This window comes from Phascolarctos cinereus, unplaced genomic scaffold (genome assembly GCF_003287225.1).
Source record: "Phascolarctos cinereus isolate Bilbo 61053 unplaced genomic scaffold, phaCin_HiC Scaffold_8;HRSCAF=390, whole genome shotgun sequence".
In the NCBI taxonomy this organism is placed as follows: Eukaryota; Metazoa; Chordata; class Mammalia; order Diprotodontia; family Phascolarctidae; genus Phascolarctos; species Phascolarctos cinereus.
Genome location: NW_027556291.1, coordinates 70993680 through 71003706, shown reverse-complemented (window position 1 = coordinate 71003706; position 10027 = coordinate 70993680).

Sequence of the window (10027 nt, the reverse complement as noted above, 5' to 3'; positions counted from 1 at the left end):
TGATCTCACCCCACTCAATTTAGATTTCTATGTCTCAGTTACCCTTTCCATAACACTAGGTGTTGAAACTCCATGATCTGAGATACCCCACCTGAAAGGATCTGGGTGATTTCACATCAGTTAATACAGGCTTCTCAGTTATCAGTTGAACTTACAGGGAAAGCAGGGTAGGACTCATTGATCTGAGGGGTGTCTGCCTGATGATGTATGATATCACACCACTTAATTAGGCTCCCCGATCTCGGTGTGCCTTTCAGTGAAATCAGGGCCTAACACTCATTTCTCTGAGAAATTTCTACCAGTTCTAGGTGAATTCTTAACTGTCACTTCAGCGTTCTCAGCCTCCATTCTCTTCAATTGAAAGACCTAGGTGATAGTATATGCTCTCTGTGGGCACTTGAGCCTTGGTGTTCTCTTGAACCACTTAACTCTGCTTTCCAGTCCTCAGTTTCCATTTCGATCATCAGACTGGTGGATTCGATGATCATAAATGCACCTCACTGCAACTCTATGGGTGATGCCCCACATTCACTTCAGATTTCTAGGCCTCGTATTCCCTTTCAGTGACAGCAGTGGCAGGGATTTCCTTATCTGAGAGGGATGTGCCATCTCAGGGATCCATTTTAACAGTCAGTTCATGTGACTGGGCCTCGGTTTCCCCTGCATTGGCAGCCCTGGTTTCAAATTTAGGACATAAATAGACCCTGACTTATTCTTTGTGATCTCATATCACTCATTTCAGATTTCTAGACCCAGTTTCCCTTTCACTAACAGCAGGGGCTTGGACTGTGTGATTGAGTTGCACCTTAGTACCCCATCTGGGTGACCTCTCAGCAGTCACTTCAAATTTCTTGATGTCATCATCCTTTTTGAAACACTTGGAAAAGGATTCCATTTTCTGAGAGGTTTTGCCAGCTTGTGTAGTATTTCCTAAACGTCACTGAAATTTCCTAGGCCTCAGTGTCCCTTTTGCTGACATCAGTGCCGAGACCAAATCTTGTGAGAAATTTTTACCAGCTATTGGGTGAATTCATAACACACAGTTCAGTTTTCTCCACCTCGATTTCTCTTTCTGTGAAAGACCTTGCTTCAAGTATGTGAACATTGTGGACACTTGATGACTTTGGTTCTCAGAACCAGTGACCTTAGGTTTCAAGGCCTCAGTTTCCCTTTCTGTAACAGCAGGGGGTTTACTCATGATCTGATATGCCTCTGAGTGCCAGCCAGTGGGGATCTCTCACATTTCAAGGCTCATTGTCCTTTCAGTGATAGCAGGGAATACATGCCCATTGTCTGAGAGGGACTGCCAGCCAATGGCTGATCTCACTCCACTCAATTTACATTTCCAAGTCTCAGCTACCCTCTCCTTAACACCAGGGGATGAGACTCCAGGATCTGAGATGGCCGTCCCTGAAAGGATCTGGGTGATTTCACCTCAGTTCCTATAGGCTTCTCAGGTCTCAGATTAACTTACAGGGAAAGCAGGGGCTAGGACTCATTTCTGGGAGGGGTGTCTGCCTGATTGTGTATGATATCACACCAGTTCAATAGGCTTGCATGATCTCAGTGTCCCTTTCAGTGCAATCAGGGCCTAGGACTCATTTTCTGAGAAATTTTTGCCAGTTATGGATGAATTCTTAACTGTCACTTCAGGGTTCTGGGCCTCAATTTCTCTTGAAGTGAAAGACCTAGGAGAAAGTATATGCTCTATGTGGACACTTGAGCCCTTGGGATTCTCATGAAGCACTTAACTCTGCTTTCCAGGCCTCAGTTTCCATTTCAGTAACATCAGTGGGTAGACTGGATGATCAGAAATGCACCTCACTGCAACTCTGGGTGATTCCCACCATTCACTTCAGATTTCTAGGCCTCATGTTCCCTTTAGTGACAGCAGTGGCAAGGATTCCCTTATCTGAGAGAGATCTGCCATGTCAGGGATCCATTTTTAACTGTCAGTTTATGTGTCTGTGCCTCGGTTTCCCCTGCATTCGAATCCCTGGTTTAAATTGAGGTCTTAAATGGGCCCTGGCTGATTTTTTGGAGCTGACACCAGTCATTTCAGTTTCTAAACCTCAGTTTCCCTTTCCTAAAGCAGGGGCTTGGACTGTCTGATTTGAGTGTACCTTACTGCCCCTTCTCGGTGAGATCTAACCAGTCACTTCAATTTCTAGACCTCATTATCCTTTTTGTGAAAACTTGGCAAAAGATTCCATTATCTGAGAGGTTTTTTCCAGCTTATGTAGTATTTCATAAAAGTCACTGAAATTTCCTAGGCCTCACTGTGTCCCTTTCCTGACATTAGTGCCGAGGACCAAATCTTGTGAGTAATTCTTCCAGCTATTGGGTGAATTCATAACACACAGTTCGTTTTCTCCACTCGATTTCTCTTTCTGTGAAAACCTTGGTTCAGTATGTGAACATTGGACACTTAAAGACTTTGTGTCATCTCACACCAGTCACCTCTGGTTTCAGGCCTCAGTTTCCCTCTGTAACAGCAGGGGGTTGGACTCCATGATGTGATATGCCTCTGAGTGCCAGCCAGTGGGGGATCTCTCCATTTCCCTCACGTTCTAGGCCTCATCTTCCCTTTCAGTGATAGCAGGGAATATATGCCCATTATCTGAGAGGGCTCTGCCAGCCAATGGCTGATCTCACTCCACTCAATTTAGATTTCTATGTCTCAGTACCCTTTCTAACACAGGGATGAGACTCCTGATCTGAGATGGCCCTCCCTGAAAGGATCTGGGTGATTTCACCTCAGTTCATATAGGCTTCTCAGGTCTCAGATTAACTTACAGGGAAAGCAGGGGCTAGGACTCATTTCTGGGAGGGGTGTCTGCCTGATTGTGTATGATATCACACCAGTTCAATAGGCTTGCACGATCTCAGTGTCCCTTTCAGTGCAATCAGGGCCTAGGACTCACTTCTCTGAGAAATTTCTATCAGTTATGGCTGAATTCTTAACTGTCACTTCAGGGTTCTGGGCCTCAATTTCTCTTGAAGTGAAAGACCTAGGAGAAAGTATATGCTCTATTGGACACTTGAGCCTTGGGATTCTCTTGAAGCACTTAACTCTGCTTTCCAGGCCTCAGTTTCCATTTCAGTAACATCAGTGGGGTGGACTCGAGATCAGAAAGCACCTCACTGCAACTCTCTGGGTGATCTCCCACCATTCAGTTCAGATTTTAGGCCTCATCTTCTCCTTTGTGACAGTAGTGGCAAGGATTCCCTTGTCTGAGAGGAATCTGCCATCTCAGGATATATTCTTGACAGTCAGTTCATGTGAATGGGCCTCGATTCCCGCATTGCAGCCCTGGTTTAAAATTGAGGACTTAAATGGCCCTCTGATTCTTGTGATCTCACACCACATTTCAGATTTCTAGACCTCAGTTTCCCTTTCACTAACAGCAGGGGTTTAGACTGTGTGATTTGAGTGGCACCTTAGTGCCCCCATCTGGGTGACCTCTCAGGAGTCACTTCAAATTTCTACACATCATCATCCCTTTTTGTGAAACTTGTAAAAGGATTCCATTTCCTGAGAGGTTTTTGCCAGCTTGTGTATTATCTCATGAAAGTCACTGAAATGTCCTAGGCCTCACTGTCCCTTTCACTGACATCAGTGCCTAGGACCAAATCATGTGAGAAATTTCTGCCAGCTTTTGGGTGAATTCATAACACACAGTTCAGTTTTCTGAACCTCGTGTTCTCTTTCCGTGAAAGACCTTGGTTAAAGTATGTGGCCATTGTGGACACTTGAAGACTTTGTGTTCTCTAGCAGTCACCTCTGGTTTCAAGGCCTCAGTTTCCCTTTGTGTAACAAGCTTTGGACTCCATGATCTGTATGCCTCTGAGTGCCAGCCAGTGGGGGATCTCTCACATTCATCTCACATTTGAAGGCCTCATTGTCCCTTTCAGTGATAGCAGGGAATACATGCCCATTATCTGAGAGGGGACTGCCAGCCAATGGCTGATCTCACTCCACTCAATTTACATTTCCAAGTCTCAGCTACCCTCTCCTTAACACCAGGGGATGAGACTCCATGATCTGAGATGGCCCTCCCTGAAAGGATCTGGGTGATTTCACCTCAGTTCATATAGGCTTCTCAGGTCTCAGATTAACTCACAGGGAAAGCAGGGGCTAGGACTCATTTCTGGGAGGGGTGTCTGCCTGATTGTGTATGATATCACACCAGTTCAATAGGCTTGCACGATCTCAGTGTCCTTTCAGTGCAATCAGGGCCTAGGACTCATTTCTCTGAGAAATTTCTACAGTTATGGTGAATTCTTAACTGTCACTTCAGGTTCTGGGCCTCAATTTCTCTTGAAGTGAAAGACCTAGGAGAAAGTATATGCTCTATATGGACACTTGAGCCCTTGGATTCTCTTGAAGCACTTAACTCTGCTTTCCAGGCCTCAGTTTCCATTTCAGTAATCAGTGGGGTGGACATGATGATCAGAAATGCACCTCACTGCAACTCTCTGGGTGATCTCCCACCATTCAGTTCAGATTTCTAGGCCTCATCTTCTCCTTCGTGACAGTAGTGGCAAGGATTCCTTGTCTGAGAGGATCTGCCATCTCAGGGATATATTCTTGACAGTCAGTTCATATGTCTGGGCCTCGGATTCCCCTGTATTGCCAGCCCTGGTTTAACATTGAGGACTTAAATGGGCCCTGACTGATTCTTTGTATCTCACACCTCATTTCAGATTTCTAGACCTCAGTTTCCCTTTCACTAACAGCAGGGGCTTGGACTGTGTGATTTGAGTTGCACCTTAGTGCCCCCATCTGGGTGACCTCTCAGCAGTCACTTCAAATTTCTACACATCATCATCCCTTTTTGTGAACACTTGTAAAAGGATTCCATTATGAGAGGTTTTGCCAGCTTGTATTATCTCATGAAAGTCACTGAAATTTCCTAGACTCACTGTCCCTTTCACTGACATGAGTGCCTAGGACCAAATCATGTGAGAAATTTCTGCCAGCTTTTGGGTGAATTCATAACACACAGTTCAGTTTTCTGAACCTCGTGTTCTCTTTCCGTGAAAGACCTTGGTTAAAGTATGTGGCCATTGTGGACACTTGAAGACTTTGTGTTATTCTAGCAGTCACCTCAGGTTTCAAGGCCTCAGTTTCCCTTTCTGTAACAGCAGGGGTTGGACTCCATGATCTGATGTGCCTCTGAGTGCCAGCCAGTGGGGGATCTCTCACATTCATGTCACATTTAAGGCCTCATTGTCCCTTTCAGTGATAGCAGGGAATACATGCCCATTATCTGAGAGGGGACTGCCAGCCAATGGCTGATCTCACTCCACTCAATTTACATTTCCAAGTCTCAGCTACCCTCTCCTTAACACCAGGGATGAGACTCTATCTGAGATGGCCCTCCCTGAAAGGATCTGGTGATTTCACCTCAGTTCATATAGGCTTCTCAGGTCTCAGATTAACTTACAGGGAAAGCAGGGGCTAGGACTCATTTCTGGGGGGTGTCTGCCTGATTGTGTATGATATCACACCAGTTCAATAGGCTTGCACGATCTCAGTGTCCCTTTCAGTGCAATCAGGGCCTAGGACTCATTTCTCTGAGAAATTTCTGCCAGTTAGGATGAATTCTTAACTGTCACTTCAGGGTTCTGGGCCTCAATTTCTCTTGAAGTGAAAGACCTAGGAGAAAGTATATGCTCTATGTGGACACTTGAGCCCTTGGGATTCTCTTGAAGCACTTAACTCTGCTTTCCAGGCCTCAGTTTCCATTTCAGTATCATCATGGGGTGGACTGATGATCAGAAATGCACCTCACTGCAACTCTCTGGGTGATCTCCCACCATTCACTTCAGATTTGTAGGCCTCGCTTTCCCTTTCAGTGACAGTAGTGGCAAGGATTCCCTTATCTAAGGTTATCTGCCATCTCAGGGATACATTGTTGACAGTCAATTCATATGTCTGGGCCTCGATTCCCCTGTATTGCCAGCCCTGGTTTAACATTGAGGACTTAAATGGGCCCTGACTGATTCTTTGGATCTCACACCACTCATTTCAGATTTCTAGACCTCAGTTTCCCTTTCACTAACAGCAGGGGCTTGGACTGTGTGATTTGAGTTGCACCTGTGCCCCCATCTGGGTGACCTCTCAGCAGTCACTTCAAATTTCTACACATCATCATCCCTTTTTGTAAACACTTGTAAAAGGATTCCATTTTCTGAGAGGTTTTTGCCAGCTTGTGTATTATCTCATGAAAGTCACTGAAATTTCCTAGGCCTCACTGTCCCTTTCACTGACATGAGTGCCTAGGACCAAATCATGTGAGAAATTTCTGCCAGCTTTTGGGTGAATTCATAACACACAGTTCAGTTTTTCTGAACCTCGTGTTCTTTTCCATGAAAGACCTTGGTTAAAGTATGTGCCATTGTGGACACTTGAAGACTTTGTGTTATCTGACACCAGTGACCTCAGGTTTCAAGGCCTCAGTTTCCCTTTCTGTAACAGCAGGGGTTGGACTCCATGATCTGATATGCCTCTGAGTGCCAGCCAGTGGGGGATCTCTCACATTCATCTCACATTTGAAGGCCTCATTGTCCCTTTCAGTGATAGCAGGGAATACATGCCCATTAGCTGAGAGGGGACTAGCCAATGGCTGATCTCACTCCACTCAATTTACATTTCCAAGTCTCAGCTACCCTCTCCTTAACACCAGGGGATGAGACTCCATGATCTGAGATGGCCCTCCCTGAAAGGATCTGGGTGATTTCACCTCAGTTCATATAGGCTTCTCAGGTCTCAGATTAACTTACAGGGAAAGCAGGGGCTAGGACTCATTTCTGGGAGGGGTGTCTGCCTGATTGTGTATGATATCACACCAGTTCAATAGGCTTGCACGATCTCAGTGTCCCTTTCAGTGCAATCAGGGCCTAGGACTCATTTCTCTGAGAAATTTCTGCCAGTTAGGATGAATTCTTAACTGTCACTTCAGGGTTCTGGGCCTCCATTTCTCTCAAGTGAAAGACCTAGATAAAGTATATGCTCTTGTGGCACTTGAGCCCTTGGGGTTCGCTTGAACCACTTAACACTGCTTTCCAGTCCTCACTTTCCATTTCAGTATCATCAGAGGGGTTGACTCGATGATCACAACGGCACCTAACTGCAACTGTCTGCATGTTCTCCAATCATTCAGTTCAGATTTGTAGGCCTCGTTTTCCCTTTCAGTGACAGTAGTGGCAAGGATTCCCTTATCTTAGAGTTATCTGCCCTCTCAGGGATACATTGTTGACAGTCAATTCATATGCGTGGGCCTCACATTCCCCTGTGTTGCCAGCCCTAGTTAAACATTGAGGACTTAAATGGGCCCTGACTGATTCTGTGGGATCTCACACCAGTCATTTCAGATTTCTAAACCTCAGTTTCCCTTTCACTTTCAGCAGGGCTTGGACTGTCTGATTTGAGTTGAACCTTACTGCCCCTTTCTGGGTGACCTCTCAAAAGTCACTTCAAATTTCTGCACCTCATTATCCCTTTTTGTGAAAACTTGGCAAAAGATTCCATTATCTGAGAGGTTTTTGCCAGCTTGTGTAGTATTTCCTAAACGTCACTGAAATTTCTAGGCCTCAGTGTCCCTTTCGCTGACATTAGTGCCTAGACCAAATCTTGTGAGAAATTTTCCAGCTATTGGGTGAATTCATAACACACAGTTCAGTTTTCTCCACCTCGATTTCTCTTTCTGTGAAAGACCTTGCTTCAAGTATGTGAACATTGTGGGCACTTGAAGACTTTGTGTCATCTCACACCAATCACCTCTGGTTTCAGGGCCTCAGTTTCCCTCTCTGTACAAGCAGAAGGATGGACTCCATGATGTGATATGCCTCTGAGTGCCAGCCATTGGGTGATCTCTCCCATTCACCTCACAAATCTAGGCCTCATCTTCCCTTTCAGTGATAGCAGGGCATATATGCCCATTATCTGACAGGGTCTGCCAGCCAATGGCTGCTGTCATTCCACTCAATTTAGATTTCTATGTCTCAGTTACCCTTTCCATAAAGCAGGGGATGAGACTCCAGGATCTGAGATGCCCCTCCCTGAAAGGATCTGGGTGATTTCACATCAGTCAATAAGGCTTCTCAGGTCTCAGTTGAACTTACGGGAAAACAGGGTATAAGACTCATTGATCTGAGGGGTGTCTGCCTGATTGTGTATGATATCACACCACTTAATTAGGCTTCCACGATCTCGGTGTTCCCTTTCAGAGAAATCAGGGCCTAGGACTTTCTCTGAGAATTTCTACGATCTAGGTGAATTCTTAAGTGTCACTTCAGGGTTCTGGGCCTCCATTTCTCTCAAGTGAAAGACCTAGGTGAAAGTATATGCTCTCTGTGGCACTTAAACCCTTGGGTTCTCTTCAACCACTTAACAATGCTTTCCACTCCTCACTTTCCATTTCAGATCATCAGAGGGGTGGACTCGATCACAAAGGCACCTCACTGCACTCTCTGGGTGTTCTCCCACCATTCACTGCAGATTTCTAGGCCTCGTCTTCCCTTTCAGTGACAGCAGTGGCAGGGATTTCCTTATCTGAGAGGGATATGCCATCTCAGGGATCCATTTTTAATAGCCAGTTCATGTCTGGCCTCGGTTTCCCCTGCATTGGCAGCCCTGGTTTAAAATTGAGGTCTTAAATGGGCCCTGGCTGATTCTGTGGGATCTCACACCAGTCTTTCAGATTTCTAAACCTCAGTTTCCCTTTCACTAACAGCAGGGGCTTGGACTGTCTGATTTGATTGCACCTTACTCCCCATTCTGGGTGACCTCTCACCACAGTCACTTCAAATTTCTCCACCTCATTATCCCTTTTTGTGAAAACTTGGCAAAAGATTCCATTATCTGAGAGGTTTTTGCCAGCTTCTGTAGTATCTCAGAAAAGTCACTGAAATTTCCTAGGCCTCAGTGTCCCTTTCGCTGACATTAGTGCCTACGAGACCAAATCTTGTGAGAAATTTCTTCCATTGGGTGAATTCATAACACACAGTTCAGTTTTCTCCACCTCGATTTCTCTTTCAAGTGAAAGACCTTGGTTCAAGTATGTGAACATTGTGGGCACTTGAAGACTTTGTGTCATCTCAACCAGCCACCTCTGGTTTCAGGGCCTCAGTTTCCCTCTCTGTAGCAGGGGTTGGACTCCATGATGTGATACGCCTCTGAGTGCCAGCCAGGGGGATCTCTCCCATTCACCTCACATTCTAGGCCTCATCTTCCCTTTCAGTGATAGCAGGGAAATATGCCCATTATCTGAGAGGGGTCTGCCAGCCAATGGCTGATCTCACTCCACTCAATTTAGATTTCTATGTCTCAGTTACCCTTTCCATAACACCAGGGGATGAACTCCATGATCTGAGATGCCCCTCCCTGAAAGGATCTGGGTGATTTCACATCAGTCAATACAGGCTGCTCAGGTCTCAGTTGAACTTACAGGGAAAGCAGGGTCTAGGACTCATTGATCTGAGGGGTGTCTGCCTGATTGTGTATGATATCACACCACTTAATTAGGCTTCCACGATCTCGGTGTTCCCTTTCAGAGAAATCAGGGCCTAGGACTCATTTCTCTGAGAAATTTCTACAGTTCTAGGTGAATTCTTAAGTGTCACTTCAGGGTTCGGCCTCCATTTCTCTCAAGTGAAAGACCTAGGTGAAAGTATATGCTCTCTGTGGGCACTTGAGACCTTGGGGTCTCTTGAACCACTTAACTCTGCTTTCCAGTCCTCACTTCCATTTCAGATTCATCAGAGGGTGGACTCGTGATCACAAATGCACCTCACTGCAACTCTGGGTGATCTCCCACCATTCACTTCAGATTTCTAGGCCTCGTCTTCCCTTTCAGTGACAGCAGTGGCAAGGATTCCTTATCTGTGAGGGATCTGCCATCTCAGGGATCCATTTTTAACAGTCAGTTCATGTGCTGGGCCTCAGTTTCCCCTGCATTGGCAGCCCTGGTTTAAAATTGAGGACTTAAATGGGCCCTGACTGATTCTGTGGGATCTCACA